General features: G+C 39.7%; 1 long non-coding RNA gene and 1 pseudogene across 2 annotated transcripts in view; one reads left to right on the forward strand and one right to left on the reverse strand.

The window, feature by feature from the left end:
- Positions 1 to 621: 621 nt before the first annotated feature.
- LOC144310775 (uncharacterized) lies at positions 622 to 17,634 on the reverse strand. Its single transcript, XR_013376453.1, has 3 exons — positions 17,502 to 17,634; positions 14,501 to 15,565; positions 622 to 6,557 (listed from the first exon to the last, which is right to left on the reverse strand). It is a non-coding gene; the product is annotated as an uncharacterized LOC144310775 (long non-coding RNA).
- A 50-nt stretch (positions 17,635 to 17,684) lies between these two features.
- LOC144310771 (dihydrofolate reductase-like) overlaps positions 17,685 to 26,756 on the forward strand; it is an 82,551-nt pseudogene continuing 73,479 nt past the window's right edge. The window contains exon 1 of the transcript XR_013376450.1: positions 17,685 to 17,956. The product of XR_013376450.1 is annotated as a dihydrofolate reductase-like (transcript). The remainder of the gene's footprint in view (positions 17,957 to 26,756) is intronic.

Here is a 26,756-nt window from a genome sequence, read left to right on the forward strand (position 1 = left end):
TTGGAGAGCAAGGAGCTACCTGAAGAGGTCCTTCTCTGAGAAGGTGTGTTCCAGCAAGGAGAAGGAGTCATCCAAGGCTTTTGTGGATACATGGAGGGCAATGGCTTGTGGAGCTTGCATAATATGTCAGCAGACAAACCAGAGGAAAGCTATCTAGCTTTTTCAGGATCATGTGGTCATAGTAATCATAAACAAATATAAAGTGTTGAAAACTTGCTTTTTTCCAGGCTTTTTGCAAATACTATCTCAGTATTCCTCTAGAAAATCTCCCAGGGACTCCAAATCCAGATAAAGGCCCCTTCTGTGATCCCTAAGCCTTCTGGACTTCCTCTGACACATGTACTGTAGGATTCAAATTATCTGTATACTTGTCTATATCCTCTCTCTGGACTCAAAATTATGAAGGTAGAAGCAGGATCTGTTTTTTGCTTTGTCATGTTTCCAAGCCTCCAGAAAAATGCCTGTTACACAGCACTGCCAGTTAATAATTATTTTATGTTGAATCTCACAACGTTATGACATAGGTAGTATTTAGATCTAGTACATAGATGTATTTGTTTGTGTTGAGGTGAAATTCATACAACATAGGATCAGTAATTTTATTTTATTTTATTCCTTTTATTTGTTATTTTGCTTTTATTGAAGTTTGATTTGCCAACAAATAGTACAACACCCAGTGCACAGCCCATCAAGTGCCCTCTTCAGTGCCCATCATCCAGTTACCCCAACTCTCCAGCCACCTCCCCTTCCGCAACCCTTTGTTCTGTTCCCAAAGTTAGGAGTCTCATGTTTTGTCACCCTCTCTAATTATTCACACTCATTTTCTCTCCTTTCCCTTATAATCCCTTTCACTATTTCTTCTATTCCTTGATGAATGAAACCATATGATGATTATTGTCCTTCTCTGATTGACTTACTTCATTCAGCATAATACCCCCCATTTCCATCCATGGCAGAGCAAATGGTGGGTATTCGTAATTTCAAATATTCAAATGGAGTAATATTCCATTGTATATATAGACCACCTCTTCTTTATCCATTCATCTGTCAAAGAACATCAAGGCTCCTCCCACAGATTGGCTATTGTGGACATTGCTGCTATAAATATTGGGGTGCAAGTGTCTTGGTCTTTCACTGCATCTGTGTCTTTGGGGTAAATCCCAAGCAGTGCAATTGCTGGATCATAGGGTAGCTCTAATTTTAACTCTTTGAGGAGCCTCCACACAGTTTTCCAGAGTAGCTGCACCAGTTCCCATTCCCACCAACAGTGCAAGACAGTTCCCCTTTTTCCACATCCTCTGCAACATTTGTTGTTTCCTGTCTTGTTAATTTTCACCATTTTCACGGGTCTGAGGTGATATCTCATTGTGGTTTTGATTTGTGTTTCCCTACTTATTTTTTTATTTGCCATTTGTATGGCAAATGATGTGGAGCATTTTCTCCTGTGTTTATTGGTCATATGTATGTCTTCTTTGGTGAAATTTCTGTTCATGTCTTTGCCCATTTCTTTTTTTTTTTAATTTCTTTTTATTGGAGTTCAATTTGCCAACATATAGCATAACACCCAGTGCTCATCCCATCAAGTGCCCCCCTCAGTGCCCGTCACTCAGTCAACCCAACCCCCGCCCACCTCCCTTTCCACCACCTCTTGTTCGTTTCCCAGAGTTAGGAGTCTCATTTTCTGTCACCCTCTCTGATATTTCCCACTCATTTTCTCTCCATTTCTTTTTTTTTTTAAGATTTTATTTATTTATTCATGAGAGAGAGGCAGAGACATAGGCAGAGCAAGAAGCAGGCTCCCTGCAGGAAGCCCAATGTGGGACTCGATCCGGGGACTCCAGGATCACGCCCTGAGCCAAAGGCAGACATTCAACTGCTGAGCCACCCAGGCATCCCTCTTTTGCCCATTTCTGATTGGATTGTTCATTTCATTGCTGTTGAGTTTAATAAGTTCTTTATAGATCTTGGATACTAGTCCTTTATCTGATATGTCATTTGCAAATATCCTCTCCCATTCTGTAGGTTGTCTTTTAGTTTTGCTGACTGTTTCTTTTGCTGTGCAGAAGCTTCTTATCTTGATGAAGTTCCAATAGTTAATTTTTGCTTTTGTTTCTCTTGCCTTCATAGATGTATCTTGCAAGAAGTTGCTGTGGCCAAGTTCAAAAAGGGTGTTGCCTGTGTTCTCCTCTAGGATTTTGATGGAATCTTGTCTCACATCTGGATCTTTCATCCATTTTGAGTTTCTCTTTGTGTCTGGTGTGAGAGAATGGTCAAGTTTCATTCCTCTGCACGTGTCTGTCCAATTTTCCCAGCACCATTTATTGAAGAGACTGTCCTTTTTCCAGTGGATAGTCTTTCCTGCTTTGTGGAATATTAGTTGACCATAGAGTTGAGAGCCCATTTCTGGGTTCTCTGTTCTGTTCCATTGATCTATGTGTCTGTTTTTGTTCCAGTACCACACTGTCTTGATGATCACAGCTTTGTAGTACAACTTGAAATCCAGGATTGGGGATCCCTGGGTGGCGCAGCGGTTTGGCGCCTGCCTTTGGCCCAGGGCGCGATCCTGGAGACCCGGGATCGAATCCCACATCAGGGTCCCAGTGCATGGAGCCTGCTTCTCCCTTTGCCCGTGTCTCTGCCTCTCTCTCTCTCTCTCTCTCTCTCGCTGTGACTATCATAAATAAATAAAAGTTAAAAAAAAAAAAGAAATCCAGGATTGTGATGCCCCTGACTCTGGTTTTCTTTTTAACATTCTGCTGGCTATTCGAGGTCTTTACTAATTCCATACAAATCTTAAGATAATTTGTTCCAACTCTGTGAAGAAAGTCCATGGTATTTTGATAGGGATTGCACTGAATGTGTAAATTGCCCTGGGTAACATTGACATTTTCACAATATTAATTCTGCCAATCCATGAGCATGGAATACTTTTCCATCTCTTTGTGTCTTCCTCAATTTCTTTCAGAAGTGTTCTGTAGTTTTTAGGGTATAGATCCTTTACCTCTTTGGTTAGGTTTATTCCTAGGTATCTTATGCTTTTGGGTGCAATTGTAAATGGGATTGACTCCTTAATTTCTCTTTCTTCAGTCTCATTGTTAGTGTATAGAAATGCCACTGACTTCTGGGCATTGATTTTGTATCCTGCCACATTGTCAAATTGCTGTATGAGTTCTAGCAATCGGGGTGGAGTCTTTAGGTTTTCTACGTACAGTATCATGTCATCTGCAAAGAGGAAGAGTTTGACTTCTTCTTTGCCAATTTGAATGCCTTTTATTTCTTTTTGTTGTCTGATTACTGAGGCTAGACAACAACCTAGTATTATGTTGAATAGCAGTGGTGAGGTGGACATCCCTGTCCTGTTACTGATCTTAGGGGAGAGGCTCTCAGTGTTTCCCCATTGAGAATGATATTTGCTGTGGGCTTTTCATGGGTGGCTTTTAAGATATTGAGGAAAGTTCCCCTATCCCTACACTCTGAAGAGTTTTGATCAGGAATGGATGCTGTATTTTGTCAAATGCTTTCTCTCCATCTATTGAGAGGATCCTATGGTTCTTGTTTTTTCTCTTGTTGATATGATCTATCACTTTGATTGTTTTATGAGTGTTGAACCAGCCTTGCATCCCCGGGATAAATCTCACTTGGTCATGATGAATAACCTTCGTAATGTCCTGTTGGATCCTATTGGCTAGTATCTTGTTGAGAATTTTTGCATCTGTGTTCATCAGGAATATTGGTCTATAATTCTTTTTGGTGGGGTCTTTGTCTGGTTTTGGAATTAAGGTGGTGCTGGCCCCATAAAACAAGTTTGGAAGTATTCCATCTCTTTCTATCCTTCAGACAGCTGTAGTAGAATAGGTATTACTTCTTCTTTAAACTTTTGATAGAATTCCCCTGGGAACCCACCTGGCCATGGACTTTTGTGTCTTGGGAGGTTTTTGATGACTGCTTCAATTTCTTCCCTGGTTATTGGTCTGTTCAGGTTTCCTATTTCTTCTGGTTCCAGTTTTGGTAGTTTGTGGTTTTCTAGAAATGCATCCATTATGCTGCTCATAATACATTTTTAAAATCGTTTGTATTTCCTTGGTATTGGTTGTGATCTCTCCTCTTTCATTCATGATTTTATTAATTTTAGTCTTTTCTGTTTTCTTTTTAATAAGGTGGGCTAATGGTTTATCTATCTTATTAATTCTTTCAAAGAACTAACTCCTGGTTTTGTTTATCTGTTGTACAGTTCTTCTGGTCACTATTTCACTGAGTTCTGCTCGAATCTTTATTATCTCTCTTCTTCTGCTTGGTGTAGGTTTTATTTGCTGGACTTTCTCCAGCTCCTTTAGGTGCAAGGTTAGCTTGTATATTTGAGGGTTTTTTCCCAATTTTTTGAGGGAGTCTTGTATTGCAATGTATTTCCCTCTTAGCACTGCTTTTGCTGTATCCCAAAGACTTTGAACAGTTGTAGCTTCATTTTCATTAGTTTCCATGAATCGTTTTAATTCTTTTCTAATTTCCTGGTTGACCCATTCATCTTTTAGTAGGATGCTCTTTAACCTCCACGTGTTTGAGTTTCTTCCCAATACCTTCTTATGATTGAGTGCTAGTTTCAAAGCATTATGGTCTGAAACTATGCAGGGGACAATACCAATCTTTTGGCATTGGTTGAGGCCTGCTTTGTGAACCAGTATGTGGTCTATTCTGGAGAAAGTTCCATATGTACTTGAGAAGAATGTGTATTCAGTTGCGTTTGGATGGAAAGTTCTGTAAATATCTGTTAAATCCATCTGGTCCAGTGTATCCTTTAAAACCCTTATTTCTTTGGAGATGTTGTGCTTAGAAGTTTTGTCATTTGTAGAAAGTGCTGTGTAGAGCAGCCCGGGTGGCTCAGTGGTTTAGCACTGCCTTCAGCCCAGGGCCTGATCCTGGAGACCTGGAATGGAGATCCACGTCGGGCTCCTTGCATGGAGCCTACTTCTCCCTCTGCCTGTGTCTCTGCCTCTCTTTTTCTGTGTCTCTCATGAATAAATAAATAATCTTAAAAAAAAGAGAAAGTGCCGTGTAGAAGTGTCCTACTATTAATGTATTATTATCTAAGTATGATTTTACTTTTGTTATTAATTGATTGATATACTTGGCACCTCCCACATTAGGTCCATAAATATTCATGATTGTTAGGTCTTCTTATTGGAAACACCCTTTAAGTATGATATAGTGTTCCTCTTCTTCTCTTACTACAGTCTTTGGGATAAACTTTAATTTATCTGATATGAGGATTGCTACCCCAGCTTTCTGTTGAGGACTATTTGAATGGTAAATGGTTCTCCACCCTTTCATTTTCAGGCTGGAAGCGTCCTTAGCTCTAAAATGAGTCTCTTGTAGACAGTATATAGATGGGTCTTGGTTTTTTGTCCAGTCCAAAACCCTGCGTCTTTTGATGGGATCATTTAACCCATTCACATTCAGAGTAAGTTTTGAAATACACCAGTTTAGTGTCATCGTAATACCTATTCAATCCCTGTTTTTGTGGATTATTTCTTTGGGCTTCCTCTTTCTTTTACAGGGTCCCTCTTAAAATTTCTTGCAGAGCTGGTTTGGTGGTTACATATTCTTTCATTTTCTGCCTATCTTGAAAGTTCTTTATCTCTCCTTCTATTCTGAATGACAGCCTTGCTGGATAAAGTATTCTTAGCTGCATGTTCTTCTCATTTAGGACCCTGAATATATCCTGCCAGCTCTTCTGGCCTGCCACGTCTCTGTAGAGATGTCTTCTGTTAATCTAATATTTCTCCCTATAACTTAAGAATCTTGTCTCTTGCTGCTTTAAGAGTTTTCTGTTTATCTTTGGAATTTGCAAGTTTCACTATTAAATGTCAAGGTGTGGAATGGTTTTTATTGATTGGGTGGGGGACCCTCCCTATCTTCTAGATCTGAATGCCTGTTTCCCTCCTCAAATTAGGGAAGTTCTACAGTTCTACAGAGCTATGATTAGTTCAAATATTTTTTATGGCCCTCTGTCCCTCTCAGGGCTCTCTGGAATCCCAATATCCGTAGATTCTTCCTTCTGAGTCTATCATTTATTTCCCTTAACCTTTCTCACGGTCTTTTGTTCTTTTCTTTTTTCCTCATCTTTCTTCCTTGCCATCAACTTGTCTTCTATGTCACTCACTCTATCTTCCACCTCATTAACTCTTGTCATTAGGACCTCCAGTTTGGATTGCATCTCATTTAATTGATTTTTAATTTTGGCCTTTTTAGATCTAAATTTTGCAGTCATGAAGTCTCTTGAATCTTGTTGATAAGGATTTCTAAAGATTTAGTTATCCATTTCTTCCTGTTACAGAGAGGAAGAAACCCTTACAAATGGTGGTTTACCTCATAAATATAAATATCTTTTACAAAAAAGTAACTTCTACTCAGTTTTCTACTCAGTAGCTTCTTCTGTTTCTGCTCTTTCTTGAAAATAATCAGTTCAGGATAATCCTTATATCAGAGAGACATGGTGCCAGTGGAGCATGTGACTCTTAATGTTGGTTTCCTGAGTTTGATCCTCATGTTGGGTGTGGAGCCTATGAAAGAAAGAAAGAACGAAGTAAAGAGAAGAAAAGAAAAAGAAAAAGAAAAAGAGGCATGTTTTGAGGTGGCATTTTCTGGCTCCCCTTCAATTGTATCAAAGATTCATATCAATCTAACACAAACTCCCAAAAAAATAGCACAGGAAAGAACACTGACCAATATTACCTTGAGACTTATAAAAATAAACACAAATCAAGGAAAGAAAGAACACACTTCAAAAAAGAAATAAGTGAAATTAGAAACTATTTTGAGCTAAAGAAAAATGAAAATCATCAAACTTGTGAGATTGAGCTAAAACAGTATTTACAGAGAAATTGATAGCACTAAAGAACTACATTAGAAAAAAAAGAAAGGACTAAAATCAATGACCTTAATTTTTGATTTAAGAAAATATCTTAAAATATTTTAAAAGAACAAGTTAAACACAAAGTTTAAAAGAAATAACTCAATGTTTCATGATGGTTCACAAAAGACTCAAGTTATTTTAGCCACGTAAAATTATAATAATGAGATCATACTTAAAGTAGACAAGAAAATTTGGAAATCTGAACAATTTTCAAACTCCTTTTGTTTTTAATTGTAAATTCATTCCATTTATTGTTACATGTGACAGCATTTTACTTTCCTATTTGAAAGGATAAGGAATATTTACAAGTAAAATACATAGATTTAATTATTTTAGAAATAATAAATGAATAATCTGTGGTAATCCCATTTGGTTGAACTCACTAGAGTACAGAGAAAGAAGAAAAACTATAGATGGAGTTACCCACAAGGCAGGGTCAGTCTAATATTAGCCTTTCCTTATAGATTAGCCATCTTTAGAGTTATTCATTTGAGGTTTCATCCTCTAGATAATGGTTTATAAATGGAAAATTTGAGTATCTTCATTTTTGTTTTAAAAATTGGTGGGAGGGCATATTTTCCTTCTAGGTATTTATACATAAATATTGAGGCTGGCTAAATTAAAGTTCAATTATCTAATTGGATACAGATGTTAAAAATAAAGAAGTATGTATTTACATGGGAAGTTATCTCTAAGCTATTTTTCCAAGCATAAAAAGAAAGATGCAAATCAATGTCTATAACATGTTTTATTTTTAAACAAGGGGCATATATTTGTATATATAGGCTATTTCTGAAAGGGCATATGAGAAATTGGTAACAGTAGTTTGTCAATTTTTTCATTTTCCCTTTCTCTGGTATTTCCACAAGAATGAGTTATTACAATAAAATGTAGTTAAAAATAAACATAGCTGTCTATAGAGAGAGAAAAGGGAAATGTAATGAGATTCTAACATTGGGGAATCTTTATAGGCACAAGTTGCCTTCTATAATTCTTGCAAATTTTCAGTAATTTGAAATTATTTCAAAATAAAAAGATAACAAAAAAACAACTAATTCCATAAATAGTTCTTTTAAATTCCAAATTTGGCCTATACAATTCTATACACCCAGCCTAATTCATGTACATGACCCGTGTACTAGCTGGTACAATGACATAATTGCTCTGAGCCTTGGTTTCCTCACTCCAAAAATCAGAATGATTTTTATAGGGTTGTGTTTTATACATACTGAACGTCAGTATATATTATTATATCCTCTCTTCTCTATTTCTTTCAACATGCCCTTATTTAGATAAAATAGTATGAGAAGGCAAAGAAGCCAATGCATTTTGTGGTTCTATAAACAGGGGGCAAGAAATATAGTTGAAGCAGAGGTTGTCATTTTTGGCATTACAAACATAAAGACTATCTCTGTATTCAGTCACTTCCTTCTTCTTGTACTTCAAGACTTTAAAAACATACCTTGTTCTGTCAAGAAGCAGTTTCACATATTATAAAAAAAATTCTTGGCTCTGAAAATTTTAAACCTAGGTTTAGAAATAATAATTCTGAGGTAACTTATCTTCTTTAAATGTATACAAATTTTAATGTCATGAGTTTTGTTTTGTTTTGTTTGTCTTTAACAGGTTGTCCAGCTCTAGTGAGAAGTAAACCAAAGGACAAGAATTTGCCCTGCAGTAGATTCAACTTCAACCACACAAATGTGGACTTTAGGAGTTTGGTAGAGATTAAGTTTAGATTTAAGAATTAACAAATGGGTGAAACAAGTCACCAACTATGGTTAATGTTATGTGTCAACTTGACTGGGTCATGGGGTGCCCAGATATTTAGTTAAACATTATTTTTATGTGAGTTTGTGAAAGTGTTTCTAGATGAGATTAGCATTAGAATCAGTAGACTGAGTAAGGCAGATTTCCTTCCACAATGTGGCTAGGTATCCTCTATTTCATTGAAGTCCTGAATGAAATAAAAGGTATAAGAAGAGAGAATTCAGTCTCTGCCTAATTGGATGAGCTGGAACATCAGTCTTCTCATGTGTTAGGACTGAAACTGAAACGATTGGCCCTCCTGATCCTCAGGCCATAGTGTTCACACTGGAATTACATCACCAGCAATCCTAGGTCTCCAGATGACACATGGCAGATCATGAGACTTCTCAGCCTACACAAATGCATGAGCCAATTGCTTATCAATATTCTCTTTATATCTATCTACCTATCTTTAAGTATCTAAGCATCCGTCTGTCTTATTATTTCTTTTCTCTGGTGAACTCTAATATATCATGTTCTGTCAAATTTTATGGTAAATGATTAATTTTGTCCAATTCACTTTATTGAACACAATCATTTTTTATAAATTTATTTTTTATTGGTGTTCAATTTGCCAACATATAGAATAACACCCAGTGCTCATCCCATCAAGTGCCCCCCTCAGTGCCTATCACCCAGTCACCCCCACCCCCCACCCACCTCCCTTTCTACCACCCCTAGTTTGTTTCCCAGAGTTAGGAGTCTCTCGTGTTCTGTCTCCCTTTATTGAACACGATCTTTTCCAATTTGGACCATTCGTCATTTCTTGCCAGAGTTATTATAACACCCTCTTAGATGTCTCCTGACTTTGGTTTCACCTCCCTCAACTCCTTCTTTCACCACAACTACCATTATAATCTTCATAAAATAAAATTATTTCTCTGATTGAAGAAAACAAAACAATAAAACAAATTACAAAAGCAATTTGATCTATGTATTGAGCTTTTTCTTGGCTCCCCAGTGCCTTGAGAATCACTTTGAAAATTCTGAGAGCATGCAGAGCTTTCAAAACCTAGGCTATTTCTATTCCTTCATCCCTAGGTTTTCCACCCAACATTGCTTCTTTCACTTTTATCACTCTCTTCCTTATTTTACACTTACTCTTCATTTATCTTCAAATCAAAGTCACCTCTCACTTTTTCTTCCCCCTGCCTGAAATGCCTTCCTTCATTCTCCACCAAGTGAATTCCAACTCATCTTGAAGATGAGCTCAACTGTTCCTCTTGCATGAAGCTTTCCCTAACATCCCTGCAGATGTCCCATCCATGTTCCTAAAGAGTAATTTTTATCCCTCTTTCAAATCACTTATTGCAGGGCTGGACAATGTATTGTTTATGGGACTATCTTTCCCACTGAACTTCAAAAGCCTCAGTGACAGGTTGAATTAATCTGTGCTCCTGGCCTACACTACTACATCCTTGGTTTCTTCTTTTCTTTTTCAAAATTTTATTTATTTATTTATTTATTTATTTATTTATTTATTTGAGAGAGAGAGAGAGAGAGCATGAGGAGGGGAGGGGCAGAGGGAAAAGCAGACTCCCCGTTGTGCAGGGAGCCAGATGTGGGACTGGATCCCAGGACCACAAGATCATGAGCTAAGCTGAAAGGAGACAACTGACTGAATCACCCAGGTGCTTTTTCTTTACTGGGTACCTGCCATGTACAGAGTCCTGGGTTCTGGGGACACAGGTTTGACTATGACAGCAAAGATCTTTCCCTCATGGAATTCACTAACTGGAGGAAAGCAATACCATCAAACAACAATGTGTGTGTGTGTGGGGGGGGGGGCGGTGACAGAAGGAGAGAGAGAGAGAATTTCAAGGAGTGGTAATTGTAATGTTTATAGCAGCAATCTCCACAACAGCCAAACTGTGGAAGAAGCCTCAATGTCCATCAACAGATGAATGGATAAAGAAGATATGGTCTATATATACACTGGAATATTACTCAGCCATCAGAAAGGATGAATACCCACCATTTGCTTCAATGTGGATGGAACTGGAGGATATTAGGCTGAGTGAAGTAAGTCAATCGGAGAAGGAGAATCATTATATGGTTTCACTCATACAGGGAATATAAGAAATAGTGAAAGGGATAATAGGGGAAAGGAGGGAAAATGAGTGGGAAAATTAGAGAGGGTGACAAAACATGAGAGACTCCTATATCTGGGAAATGAACAAGGGGTATGGAAGGGAAGAAAAGTGAGGGGATGAGAAGACTGGTGACGGGCACTGAGGGAGGCACTTGACAGGATGAGCACTGGGTGTTATATGTTGGCAAATCGAAATTCAGTAAAAAGATATATATATATATATATATATATATATATATATATATATATATAATAAAATAAAAACAAACTAAAACATTGTGGTGGCATAAAAAACTTGTGTCTGGGGCTATAATCAAGAGGAAACCTCTGAGGATGTGACACTGAGCACAGACATGAGTGAGGCAAAGGAGCCAGCCAGGTGAAGACCTAGGGAAGCAAAACTTTAGGCAGAGTGAACCTCAAGTAAAAAGGCACTGTTTAAGAGAATCACTTTCCTCATAAGGTAAAGGGAAACAATCATACAACGCTATGTCAGCTGTGTTGTTGTTTTTAATCCTAATCCTAGATCAACTGCCATAAAAGTATTCTGAGTAAAAGGCTGACATGATTAAATTAGTTTTTTGAAAAAGATCTCTTTGCCTAAGATGAGGACAGTGAAACCAGCATGTGCCAGTTTCCATCCTGGGCTTCTCAAACACCAAAGTGAGGCCGGCACCAAACTTCCAACTTTAATGAATCACGACTAGATTAGCACAAAATTATCAAAGCACTCAAAGCAAATGCTATTGTACAATGGAGCTTCTATGGAGATTTGTAAGGACAAGCGAGACTGGCAGCGACTGGGACTCTGCTGAGGAGGGAGCCCTCTAGTGGGTAGAAGTGATAGTGCAGTTTTGCTGAGGCAGCAGGGTGGGGCAGGAGGACTTGGGCTTGTAGCTGCTAGATGATGTGCCTGGGGTCCCACTTTCTCATCTTTGTCATAAAGAGTGTATGCTGAATCAGTGTGATTCCCAAATAGGTGTCCATGGACAGGGGCTGATCCAGGGATATAGAGTCATCTGGGGAGTTACTGGCAAATACAGACTTGCTTACCCTACTCCAGAAGATGAGGATTTAGTAGAGAGGCACTGGTGCAGGAATCTGCATTTACATGAACATTCCTGAAGATTTTCTGTAAGGTTAAATTTTGGGAGCACTGCACTAGGAGACTCTAAGGTCCCTTCATGCTCTAATAGCCTGACATAGAGTTGTCTTCAGAGATAACGTGGGGTGATTTCTGAGTGTGCTTCATCCAAAATGGCAGCCCAACATTAACTTTTAGGATGGAGGGATTGATTCCTGGAGGAGTTCTAGTTTTCAGATGAGGCAAACAGGCCCAGAGAAGAAACATGATTTGCCCAAGATTACACACCAGGAAGCAACAATTCTAGAAATAGTACCAGTTTCCTGACCTCCTGGTATTTAAGACATTGCAGGTAGAATATCCATTCCTGTTCCTGACATCTAGCAAATTCCCACTTCTTGGTCGTCATCTTCCCCCCAATTCCTACTCTGGCCTACTCTTTCTTTCACATGGAGACCCATTAGGTTTTGGACACTATACTTTGTTTTAAGAAGACTCAACTTTGACTCCATTAATATGAAGTTGAGCCATCCCTCCCAGTACATACAGAGAGGAGGGTAAGGTCAGGGGAGGCTGTAGGAAGGACCTCAGTGCTTCTTGAGTGTTGAAGATAAAATAAATGGCAGGCCATGAAGAGTGTGGCTGACTGGCTCATAGCACACTCATATCCATGCCTCAAGGAGAAGCAGAACCCAGAATTCCTCATTCCACACTGTCCCTCCTGCCCCCTCTCCAAATACCCAACTTTCTTACAGGGATGATATCATATTGTCGGAGAAGACCAGGACCTGAAATCATTTTGACGGGGGCAGGGAGTGGGGTGGAGGAAGGAAGGAGTAGATGCACTAATTTAACTAAAAGCCTCAAGGGAGTCTCTGTTTCAGGTTCCTCCCACCTCATCCACCATCCACCTACTGACCTTCTTCCTTCACCATCCACGCTTCTTTGCTCTTCCAGGGCTTTTGGGATCATCTAGTGCATATTTTCTTCAGAGCAGACCTCACTGACATAGTACAAGCCTTGGTCACTTGATCTTTGCTGGGCTCAGCCTCTTAGGGCTGCTTGCCCTACTCTAGGCCTGGGATGAAGTTTGGAGTCCGCCTTGAGGTCTACTCGAAATCCCCACGGCTGCAGCTCAGGACAGTGGCCTCTGGTTCTGGCTTAGGGTGGTAGAAAGCAGCAAGCTCCCCTGCCTGGTCACTGCTTTGATGAATATTTAGTTCAGGGCCTACCCTGGGACCTCAGTCCAACCTCACCATACACCCTGCACCCCAGTCCTGGAAACTCCCAGGCTCTCCCTCTTCCAACCACCAGAGGCCGTTAGGCTAAAAGACTCCACTTTTCTCAACTTCACCACCACTCCAGATCCTCCCTGGACAGCTCAGAGGAAAGATCGCTTCATAAACTCTTAAAAACATTTTGGAAACTAGCAGCTTAATCATTATATTATTCAATCAGAAGTGTTTTGGGAAAGAAAAAATGAAGTATATCTTCATTTTAAGTACATCTGTTGTTTTCAGACGCTATTATTTGTCAGTGAATCATCAATTTTATTTTTTTGTGTGGCTAAGACTATTTGTTCTAACTAAGGATCATGCATGCAGCTAAACTAATGTGCCTTTTGTGTAAAATGGAAATTTCAGTCCTGCTAAGTGTCATGATCCTAAGTGTGGTGGGTGAGTAATCTCCCCAGATGTTATGAGATACATCTGGGGGGAGTAGGATTGTGAGACAGTGGGATCAGAGCTGTCCTTGCAGGAACACTATAGCCCACAAGGGCAACCAAGGCATTATATGCATAAGTCCAGCCATCCCATGTGTAAATCCTCCCGTTCTGCCCAGTGCCACATTGATTGACCACCAGAGCAGACTAACTGCAGACAGAGAACCCTGGCAGCTCATGGTCCTACTGCTCCTGGCTCAGGCTGGCCCAAAGAAAATGTAGGACCACTGTGACAGGTTCGTCAGATGCTGGCCCAGGTGGGAAGCCTGAGTTGTGGGAAACAAGGGCCAGGAAAGAGACAGTTCCTAAAACTGGGATTCCTCCCTGAGGCCTATTTCCCCAGAGAGATCTCTCCTCAATCAGTGGGCTCACCTCCCAGGTTCCAAGGCACAAACAGAGGGGTGGGGTGGGCTTAAGGGGGCAGGAAGGAAAGGGGAGTTACCAGCATTTCTTAAAAGCCACCACTTTGGGAGATAAGTAATGAGACAGAATCACATCAGATGAATTGAGAGAGAAGGTGAGTTGCCAACTGAGGGTTTATGGCTTTGTGGCTACATCAAGTACAAATGGGGAGGAAATAAAAACTGAAATAGATTTGTCCTTTACACAAGGTTACTATGAAACTTAATTTTTCATATAAATGGACTGGCCCTGGTCTGTCCCCTCTCGAACTCAAGGTTTCTTTATGACTTTTACAGTTCCTTTTCCCTAAGTGACTGCCTACTTCTCAGGGCTGTGAGCTGACACCTACCCACCCCATCCCTTTCAAACCCCCTCCAAGCCATTTCCTCCTCTTTGGAATTCATCCTAAGGCCCTTACTCTTTAATCTTAGTGTAAGCAGCCTTGTTAATCAAATATTTTTTTACTTGCTAATTACTCACCCTTTTCAGACAGTCCAGGACATTCACTGGCACAAGAGTTCAGTAAAGTAAGGAACCTGTTAGAGCAAAAGGCAAGTTCTAAAATTTGCAGTGATTTGGCAAAGGTTTATATTTTAGTTCAAAAGAATTTCCACCATTTGCAAAGGTGTGTGTGTGTATGTGTGTGTGTGTGCGTGAGAGAGAGAGAGAGAGAGAAAGAGAGAGGGAGAGAAAAAGAGAATGAGAGAGAGAGAGAGAGAGAGAGGACAGAAACAGAGATTCTATCCTTCGGTAATAAAAGCCCAAGTGGCATGACCCTGAACAATAGCTCATTCATACAGTGGAAATATTGAGAGTAATACTATTCTCATAGGGTTGTTATGAAGATGGCAGTAAACAAGTAAACATTGTGTGTACAATTTCTAACCGAATGCCTTGCACTTAATTTTGCATATTTTTTCTTTTTCTGTTTTTTTTTTTTTTTTTTTTTTCAGAGCTGGGAGTTGGGGGAACTTGTTAGGGACATAAAATAAGTCTGAGTTAAGATTGTGCAGTTCTAACTGCTTATCTGTAGTCTAGTTGTAAACAAGGTACAGAAGATATGGTAAGTGTCAACCAATAGCTACTCAGTTTTTTATCCATCCTCCAGGTCCAAGGGAAGGGGGTGAGATGAGCTGTCATTATGTGGGGCTAGGCCAACTGGGTGCTGTGTAAGGGAGAGCTGGCATGGACTCTGAAAGCCTGAATATCCAGGAAGGAGAGATAGATAGAACAGGCTCAGCTCCAGGAGGAGCTAGTGCTGCTGAAACAAAACATGTCTGAGAGCAGTGGAGTGTGCTGAAGGTGGAAAGCAAGCTTTTGGTTTCTAGAGGAGGCACTGAAAGCCATGCTGGGGACTTCAGGCAGAAACAAGATTGTGGGCTGTAGGAGCTGAGTGCAGTGTTGAGCCTGGGCATACTCTTCATTAGACACCATCATCTTGCAGTCAGTGCAGACTCCACTCATTCCTTCCATGCTCCCCTCATCAGACAGGACTGGTCTCTCAGAAGTCCTGGACTTATATTGACCCATTCCCCTAGAGGAAAGCTTTAAAAGAAAATTATATTACTACTGTGGTTTCCCTCATTTTTTAGTTAAATGTTTCTGAGCAAAACTCAAGATTAGCAAAGCAAACACCTTTGTCTTCTTGGCATCTTTGGGAAGAAATGCACTTTATTTTGGCTGCTGTTCTAAGTTATTGCTGTATTTTAGGGTTCTTCTGGATCCCTGACCATAGAAGTGACTTAATCTGGGCAGAACAGCCCCTTCCTCACTGGCTGCTGAGAAGCCTCCGTGGCTGGAATTCCAATTAATCCGTGGCTAGGGCTGCAGTTGACAGGGATTCATGTTCATCGTGCTGTGACATAAGCTAAACATGGCCCTCTTAGCCTCCCTGCCAGGCCTGTAATGCCCTGTGTTACCTCTACCCTCCTAATGTCCTCATACTCTCCTGCCCTGAGTGAATCTCTACACCTATGCTTGGAGGGGGCCTTCGTAAATATTTGAGGAATCTGAAAACACAATTTTGTATGCCCAGAATAGGAGTAAGTGGGTAACTCACTTTCTCTGTTCCTTCAAGGGTCTGGTATGAATGTGTGCATGTTTGTATGTGTACACAGGTATGTTTCTCTGTGTAAATGTATATGCGTGTGTGAATATGTGTCTATGTGCATGCATATGTGTTTATGCATATGTGAATGTGTGTATGTCCATGCATCACTTCTTCTAGACTATTTATTTATTTATTTATTTATCCTCTTTAAATGTCGCCGTGATTTGATCCTATTTGGTCCACCCACCTTCCATCCAGTCCCCACCCCTGAAATGACACAGGGATGAGACTACTGAACCTAAGTTCACATTCTCACAGATTTTTCAGTGTACATGCCCTTGTATCTTATCCAGTTTTTACTCTTGTGTACGGATCTTACCCAAGATTAACCAAGCTTCATTCTGAGTGGACAGTCCCCAGAAGACTACTTATACTTCTGACATGAATTGCAAGTTTTGAGAGGTTCCCAAAACCACCTTTAATTTCGATAATTTGCTAGAAGGACTCATGGAACTCAGTGAAAATGGCTATACTCACAGACTCAGTTTAATATTTTTAAAGATTTATTAATTTTTTAAAAATAGTATTTATTTGTGATAAACAGAGAGAGAGAGAGGCAGAGGGAGAAGCAGGCTCCATGCAGGGAGCCCGATGTGGGACTCAATCCCGGGACTCCAGGATCATGCCCTGGGCCGAAGGCAGGCACTGAACCGCTAAGCCACTCAGGGATCCCCCCATTTTTTTATTTTAAAGAGGAGGAAAGGGAAAAGGGAGAGGGAGAGAGAAAATCTTAAGCAGACTCCTTGCTGAGTGTGGGGCATGATGCAGGGCTTGTTCTTACAACTCTGAGATCATGACCTTAGCCAAAACCAAGAGTTAGATGCTTAACTGACTGAGCCACTCAGGCATCCCTTTCAGACACAATTTATTGCAGGGTTAGGGTTTAAATTAGACGTAACCAAGGGAAGAGCCATATAAGGTATGTATAGGAGTAGTTCCAGTCTTTTTCTCTCCCTGTGGAATCTTGGCTAGCAAGCCAAGCCTTGTATGGCCAAGATGCATAACAACATGCACAGTATGGTGATGACCAGGAAAATTCACCAGAGCCTTTATGTTCAGGGTTTTGTTGGGGCTCAGCCACATGCTGCCTAAGTGGACGACTTTTAGGCTTTTGTCCTCCCAGAGGTCAGGTTGACACCATTAGTCTTTAGTTCCTCTGAATGGGGACACAAATACCATGTGCCCAAATCATAATCATGCTGTGTGAACAGTCCCATCACAAATCACATTGCTAGACTGTCAGTGGCCAAAGCTCTCAGATAAACACAATGTCCTATCAAGCAGGACAATCCAGGGACCTGAGATCACCTCCCACTGGCTGAGAACAAAGGCCAGACTTCTCTTTGGGTAAAGTTAATTCTCTACACATACCCCTGCCAACAGTCCCTGTCTTTGAAATTTGAGGATTGGGAGGAGTAAACAGCATCTCTTCAAACCGCTGGGTGACTGAATGTTGTCCTTAGGGCTGAGTGGTCCCTCCTAGCCAACCAGGAGGACTCTGGTCCTCTCTGCATGGAATTTATGCTATGACATAACAATCTTGGTTCTAAAAAGAGCCCTGGACATCTCAATACTTGCTTGTTTGGGGACCACAGAATTATCAAGCATGAAGCAGCTTACCCCCTAAGAACCTTCTGCTACCTCCAAGAAATAGATATGCAGGACCAGGGAAGATAGTGGCAGCCTAGGAGGACTGCAGGCTTACCTTGACTCATGTATACAACTAGATAACTATCAAATCATCCTAAATACCTCAGAAATAGACCTGAAGACTAGCAGAACAAACTCCACAACTAAAAGGTAGAGAAGAGGCCACATTGAAGAAGGTATGAAGGGGGGAGACATCATTTAGGAGAGAAAAGGATCATGACTGTTGCAGTGGAGTGGGAGCTGTGGTCACAGAAAGGGTAGAGAGGCAGACTAGCACAGAGGGAGGAAGATGAATCCTCATAGCAATTATCTTGGAAAGCAAGAGGGGCCCAATTTTGAGAGTTCTTGTAACCAGCAGGATTTAAAGCCTAGAGTTTTAAAGGTCAATGGATTTGGCTCCAGGAGACTGCAGAGGCATTGGTGCTAATCTTGGAAAGAAGGCAAGGCAAACTGTTTGCAGACATATAGTGTGGAAATAGCAATCAAAAGAATGCCTAGGGCACACAGTAGGGAGGTTATTTGCTCTTCTTGAAGCATGTCCCAGAGAGGTAGCATTCACAGAGAAACCCTTCCAGGAACAAAGGAACTTACCAGAACCTTTTCCCTCACCTGCCCTTTAGTATTAACACAGAGCCACCTGTGGCAACCAGCACAGTGCCAAAACTACTACCTAATTTTCTTACACTAAGTCCCACCCTACCAGGCTCTGGGGGAATCGTCCTTCCTAGTGACATTCTCCTCAGTCCCAGGACAGTGGGTACCTCTTTCAGAAGACTAGGCCTAACCCTTGACAGCAACACATCTCCAACCTTGGAGTTCTTGTTCATGAAGTTATTTCCCTAAGAATATAAGTAGCTGACTTTCCTAACACACAGAAGCAGGCATAGACTTAGACAAAATGAGAAGAAAGCGGAATTTGTCCCAAATGAAAGAACAGAACAAGTCCATAGCCAGAGAACTAAATGAAACAGATATAAGTACGATGCCTGATAGATAATTTAAAGTAATGATCATAAAGATTCTCACTGGTCTTAAAAGAGTAAAGTACATGAATGAGACTCTTAACAGGGGGATAAGGAATAACATAGCAGAGATACAGAGCTTAACAAATAACAGAAGAAATATGCTTGATGGATTACATAGCAGGCTGGAAGAAGCAGAGGAACAAATTAATGACTTGGAAAACTGAATAATGGAAAGCAATCAAATTGAACAAAAGAAACAAAGAAAATTATGCAAAACAAGGATAGACTTAGGGACTCAGTAATTCCACCAAACATAATAACATTCACATTATAGAAGTTCCAGAAGAAGAGAGAGAAAAGGGAGCAGAAAATTTATTTGAAGAACTAATAGCTAAAAGTTTTCCTTATCTGGAGAAGGAAACAGATATCTAGATCCAAGAAGCACAGAGGACTACCAACAAAATGAATAAAAGATCCACACCAAGACACATTACAATAAAAATGGCAAAATATAGTGATTAAAGAAAAAAATTCAAAAGCGGGAAGACAAGACGGTAACATAAGGCTATCGGGGGATTTTTTTTTTTTTTTTCAGAAACGTTTCAAGTCAGAAGGAGTGGCATGATATATTTTAAAGTGCTGAATGGGAAAGGTCTGCAGCCAAAATTACTATCCAGCAAAACTACTATTCAGAATAGGAGAGATAAAGTGTTTCCCAGAACAAAAATCAAAGGACTTCATGACTCCTAAACCAGTCATGCAAGAAATATTAAAGAGAACTCTGGGTGGAAAAGAAAGAACAAAAATGACAGTATGAAGATCTGAAACACAGAAGCAGTAAAAATGAATATTTTTGTAAAATATCAGCTGAGGAACTCACAAAATAAAAGGATGTAAAATATGACAAGATATAACTAAAACATGGAGAGGAGTAAAGAATTGGTTGATGACCATCAATTTTTTAAAAAGATTTTATTTATTTATTTATTTATTTATTTGGGACAGAAAGAGAGAGAATGTGCATGAATGGGGAGAGGGGCAGAGAGAGGGAGAAGCAGACTGCCTGATGAGCAGAGAACCTTATGAAGGGCTCAATCCCAGGATCCTGAGATCATGACCTGAGCTGAAGGCAGGCAGACGTTTAACCAACTGAGCCACCCAGGTGCCCCTGATGATCATCAATTTAATATCCACTGCTATGTTTAGTTGTTAAATACAAACCTAATGGTAATCATAAATCAAAAGAGAGTAATAGATATGCAAAAAATAATGAGAAAGAAACCCAAGTAAAGAAAGCCAGAAAAATGGAAGTAGATCAAGAGAAGAAAGGATTAGAGAACAATAAAACAATTATGAAACAACTAAGTGGAAATAAATACATTTCTATCAATAATTGCTTTGAATATAAGTGGGTTAGATGCTCCACTCACAAGACATAAGGTGACAGAATGGGTTTAAAAAAAAACAAGATCCATCTATATGCTGCCTACAAGACTCATTTTAGACCAAAAGACACTTGCAGATTGAAAGTGAGGGGATGGAGAAATATCTATCATGCAAATTGGTGTCAAAAGAAAGCCAGAGTACCACTACTTATATTAGACAAAATAGACTTTATAACAAAGTCTATAATAGGAAACAAAGAAGAGCACTATATAATAATAAAGGGGACAATCCAACCAGAAGATATAACAGTTATAAATGTATATGCATCCCAAATGAGAGCACCCAAATACATAAAACAATTCATAATAAACATAAAGAAATAAATTGACAATAATATAGTAATAGGGAATTATATCACCTCATTTACATGGATGGACAGATCATTTAAACAGTAAGTCAACAAACTTACAATGATCTATAGAGACAACTGGAACAAATGGATTTAACTAACTCAGAATATTCCATCCTAAGACAACAGAATACATTCTTTTTAAGAGTACACAGATCAACCTCCAGAATAGATCAGATATTAGGCCACAAAGCCAGCTCTAAGAAATTCAAGAAGCTCAAAGTCACATTATGCATCTTTTCTGACCACAGTGCTATATGAAACTAGAAGTCAACCACATGAAAAATTCTGCACAAGACAACGAATACCTGGAGGTTAAATAAGATGCTACTAAACAGTGAATGGGTCAACCAGAAAATAAAAGAAGAAATTTATAAAGTACTAGAAACAAGTGAAAATGAAAACATTACAGTCCAAAACCTTTGGGATGCAGCAAAAGTGCTCCTAAGAGGGACAAAGATAGCAATACAAGCCTCCATCAGAAAGCAAGAAGAATTTCAAGTGAATAACCTAACCTTTCATTTAAGAGACCTGGGAAAAGAGCAATAAATGAAAACTAAAACAAGCAGAAGGAAGGAAATAATAAAGAGTATAGCAGAAATAAATGGTATAAAAACTAAAACAAAATAACAAAGCCCAAAACAAAGCACACAGAACACACACACACACACACAATAGAACAGATCAATGAAACCAGCAGCTTATTCATTGAAAAAATTAATATAATTGATAAACCTCTAGCTGGATTTATCAAGAATAAATAAAGGACTCATATAACTAAAACTACAAATGAGAGAGGAGGAATAACAACTAACACCATAGAAATATAAAGGATTATAAGAGAACATTATGAAAAACTATATGCCAATAGGACAACCAAGAAGAAATGGATAACATGACACTATATATTGAAAACCCAGAAAACTCCAAAAATGAACAAACAAAAAATGTTAGAACTATTAAATGAATTCAGTAAAGTCACAGGATACATAATTGATGCATAGAATTCTGTTGCACTTCTGTACATCAGTAATAAAGCAACAGAAAGAGAAACTAAGAAATTAATAACAAAATTTAGAATTAAACAAAAAATAAGATACTTAATAATAAACCTAAGTAAACAGCTGTAAGACCTGTACTCTGAAAACAATGATGAAAGAAATTGAAGATGACACAAAGAAATGGAAAGATATTCCATGCTCATGGATTGGAAGAATATTAAGTGTCTTTACTAGTCAAAGCAACCTACACATTTAATATAATCCTATCAAAATGCCACCAGCATTTCTCACAAAGCTAAAACAAACAATCCTAAACTTTGTATGGAACCACAAAAGACCCCAAATAGCCAAAGCAACCTTGAAAAAGAAAAGCAAAGTAGGAAGCTTCCCATTTCTAGATTTCAAGTTATATTACAAAACTGTTGTGATGAAAACGCTATGGTACTGGCAGGAAAATAGACACATAGATCAATAGAACAAAATAGACATCCCAGAAATGAACCCACAACTATATGGTCAATTAATCTTTGACAAAGCAGGAAAGAATATCCAGTGGGAAAAAGATAGTCTCTTCAGTAAATGGTGTTGGGAAAACTGGATAGACACATGCCAAAGAATGAAATTTCTAGTTTTTCAATTTACTTTTGTGTATGGATAAATTCCTAGAAACATATAACCTGCCAAAACTGAAGCATAAAGAAATAGAAAATTTGAATAGAACAATTCCCAGCAAAGCTGTTGAGTTAGTAATAAAAAAATTCACAAAAAACAAAAACCCAGGACCAGATGGCTTCATGAGTGAATTCTACCAAACATTTAAAGAAGTGGTAAAGTCTAGAAAGAGTATTATGCTAAGCAAAATAAGTCAAAGAGAGACAAATACCATACTATTTCACTCATTTGTGTTAAGATATGAAAACAATGATCAAAGGGGAAAGAGAGAGAAAGAGTGACAGATGAGCTAAAAGGTGATGGGAATTAATCCTTGCATTAAGGAGTGCACTTGCGGTTGTATGGAAGTATGGAATCACTAAATTGTGCACTTGAAACTAATATTACACTATAAGTTAACTAAAATTAAAGTTAAACATCAAAAATTAAAAAAAAAAAAAAGGGGGCAAGATACCAGAAGAAGGGTCCTCAACTCATCTGGTCCCGCCAACTTACTTAGATAACTTCCAAACATCCAGAACACCTATGAATTTGACCTGAGATTTAAAGAGACAACAGCTGGAACGCTGCGTAGAGAAGGGTTTTGCTTCTAACGAGGTAGGAAGGCAGAAAAAATTAAATTAAAAAGAATCAAGTCGGGGAGGGGCCCCGCGAGGAGCTGGGCTAAGTCCGGGCGGCGAGAGCCTTGGGGACGGGAAAGCTCGGCCCGGCAGAAGCGGGACCTTTAAAAATCCACACTGGATTCTTCCCAACAGAAAAGTGCTCAGCGGGGAAACCGGCCAGGATCGCAGGAGGGACAGTGAAGCCTTCGGTCTCCTGGGGTCACTCGGAGGGAAGTGGGCCCCGGGCGAGAGTGCCCCTCCCCCACAGGCCGATCTCCGTAAAAGGCTAGAGCGCGGACTCGGCGGGGCCTGGGCGGAGCCGGGCGGATTCCAGCGGCGCAGGCCTGGATCCCAGGGCACCAGGGGACACAGCTCACAAGCCTGAGCTCCCTCCAGGACAGGCGGAGGCGGGGAGGACACAGGACAGCGAGAAATCTCCTGCCGCTGGGCGCCCCGGAGCTGTGCAGGCCAGCCCCCCCCCCCCCCCCCCCCAAGCCCAGGCGAGTGCGGACTGGGAGCTGCGCAGTTACTGCAGAAGCTGACGCCAGGGCTGGAGTGCTGGCCGACGCCAGTGTTGTTCCTCCTGGTGTCACTGTGAGCCTGGGAGGGGCGGGACCACCAGGGAACACGGGCCTCCAGGGGTAAGCAGCTCCCACTGAGTCGTGCACCTGGCGGGACCAGGGCAGCTCCCCCAGGTACACACACCTGAGAGTGAGCACAGCAGGCCCCTCCCGCAGAAGACCAGCTGGAAGACAGGGGAAGAGCAAGTTCTTGATCGAGCAGCGCTGGAAAGCTCCACGGGAAGTTGAGGGATTTATAGTATACAGAACTAAAGGGTTCCCCTCCTTTTTTTCACCCCTTTTCCAGTACAACTTGTTTTTATAATAGACTAAAAATTTCCAATTTTTTTCTCTTTTCCCACCTTAACTACAATATTTTACTACCTCTTCATTTTTAAGTTTCTTCCTTTTTGACTTTCATATTTCTACAATTACATGTCTGAGATATATTTCCCACTTCTAGATTCCCTGCAACATACTAAATTTAATTTTGGGAGATATACGAGATATGTTTTTTTGTTTTGTCTTTTTTGTTTTCTCTGTCTCATTTTGTTCTACAATGGCAGAAGTTAATACCTTCTAAAACATGACCAGTGTGCACCCAGAAGCAAGTGGTATACCGTGCTGGTTCATTCTTTGAGATTATATTCTCTATTCCTTCCCATTCTGCCCCACTCGTTTATCTCATTTATGTTTTGGTGGTCAGTGTTGGGGCTCTCTAAAAGTATTGCTCGTTAATGTAAATTTGGGAGTGAGCATCTTTTAACATACAGAACTTAATACACTCAGAACCAAGAGGATCACCCTCTAGGACCCCTCAGGTAGACTACATTCTCCCTCCACAATAGCTTCTTCACCACCACATTCTCCCAGTCCCCCACTTTTTTTCTTCTCTTTTTCTCCTCTTTGTTTTTATCTCTTCTTTTATTTTTTCTTCTTCTTTGGGATTCTTGGCCTTTTATTTTTTACTACTTTTTTTTTAATTTGTTTTTCAAAAAACAAATTTTGTTTTATTTTCTTCTGATCTTTGTTTTCATTTTCTGGCCTCTGACCTCATCAGAATCATCTAGGGTGAAATTTACTTAGGTCGTGGTTGATATTCTTGACTCAGCCTGCTCATACAGCCACTCTGCACTGAGCAAAATGACTAGAAGGAAGAACTCACCACAAAAGAAAGAATCAGAAACAGTACCCTCTGCCACAGAGTTATAGAATATGGATTACAATTCAATGTCAGAAAGCCAATTCAGAAGCACAATTATAAAGCTACTGGTGGCTCTGGAAAAAAAACAAAGGATCAGGAGACTTCCTTACTGCAGAATTTAGATCTAATCAGGCTGAAATTAAAATTCAATTAAATGAGATGCAGTCTAAACTGGATGTCCTAACAATGAGGGTTACTGAGATGGAAGAAAGAATGAGTGACATAGAAGACAAATTGATGGCAAGTAAGGAAGCTGAGGAAAGAAAGAGAAAAACAATGAAATTATCATGAGGAAAGGCTAAAGGAAATAAATGATAGCCTAGAAGGAAAAATCTACGGATAATTGGGGCTGCAGAAAATGCCGAGAGGGACAGAGAGCCATAAAGCATATTTGAACAAATCATAGCTTAGAACTTCCTTAACTGGGGGGGGGGGAGGAACAGGCATTCAGATCCAGGAGATAGAGAGGTCCCCCCTCAAAATCAATAAAAGCCATTCAACACCTTGACATTTAATAGTGAAACTCACAAATTCCAAAGATAAAGAGAAAATTCTGAAAGCAGCAAGAGACAAGATTCTTAATTTACATGGGGAGAAATATCAGATTAACAGCAGACCTCTCCACAGAGACCTGGCAGGCCAGAAAGGGCTGGCAGAATATATTCAGGGTCTTAAATGAGAAGAACATGCAGCTAAGAATACTTTATCCAGCAAGGCTGCCATTCAGAGTAGAAGGAGAGATAAAGAGCTTCCAAGATAGGCAGAAACTGAAAGACTATATGACCACCAAACCAACTCTGCAAAAATTTTTAAGAGGGACCCTGTGAAAGAAAGAGGAAGCCCAAAGAAATAATCCACAAAAGCAGGGACTGAATAGGTATTACGATGACACTAAATTCATATATTTCTATAGTTACTCTGAATGTGAATGGGTTAAATGATCCCATCAAAAGATGCAGGTTTCAGACAGGATAAAAAAGTAAGACCCATCTATTTGCTGTCTACAAGAGACTCATTTTAGAGCTAAGGACACTTCCAACCTGAAAATGAAAGGATGAAGAACCATTTACCATTCAAATGGTCCTCAAAAGAAAGCTGGGGTAGCAATCCTCATATCAGATAAATTAAAGTTTATCCCAAAGACTGCAGTAAGAGATGAAGAGGGACACTATATCATACTTAAAGGGCCTATCCAACAAGAAGACCTAACAATCATGAATATTTATGTCCCTAATGTGGGAGCTGCCAAGTATATCCAGAAAGAATAAGATAATATTACGGATTAATAAGAAAATCCGTAGCCTTATTAAAAGGAAAACTCTCAAATGAATAAAATCATGAATGAAAGAGAAGAGATCACAACCAATACCAAGGAAATACAATTTTAAAAATGTATTATGAGCAACGCTAAATAAGCAATAAATTAGGCAATCTAGAAGATATGGATGCATTTCTGGAAAATCACAAATTACTAAAACTGGAACAGGAAGAAATAGAAAATCTGAGTAGGCCAACATCCAGAGAGGAAATTGAAGTAGTCATCAAAAACCTTCCAAGACAAAAAGTCCATGGCCAGATGGCTTCCCAGGGGAATTCTATCAAACGTTTAAAGAAAAAATGACACCGAATCTACTAAAGCTGTTCCTAAAGATGAAAAGAGATGGAATACTTCCAAACTCATTTATGAGGCCAGCATCACCTTGAATCCAAAACCAAAGACCCACCAAAGAGGAGAATTATAGACCAATATCCCTGATGAACACAGATGCAAAAATTCTCACCAAGATACTAGCCATAGGATCCAATAGTATATTAAGAAGATTATTCACCATGACCAAGTGGGATTTTTTTCCCTAGGATGCAAGGGTGGTTCAACACTTGTAAAATAATCAGTGTGATAGATCACATCAAGAAGAGAAAAAAACAAGAACAATATGACCCTCTCAATAGATGGAGAGAAAGCATTTGACAAAATACAGCAGCCATTCCTGATCAAAACTCTTAAGACTGTAGGGATAGAGGGAACATTCCTCAGCATCTTAAAAGCCATCCACAAAAAACCTACAGCAAATATCATTCTCAATCTGGATACACTGAGAGCCTTTCCCCTAAGATCAGTAACACGACAGGATGGCCACTCTCACCACTGTTTTTCAACAAAGTACTAGAAGTCCTAG

This window comes from Canis aureus, chromosome 3 (genome assembly GCF_053574225.1).
Source record: "Canis aureus isolate CA01 chromosome 3, VMU_Caureus_v.1.0, whole genome shotgun sequence".
NCBI classification, from domain to species: domain Eukaryota; kingdom Metazoa; phylum Chordata; class Mammalia; order Carnivora; family Canidae; genus Canis; species Canis aureus.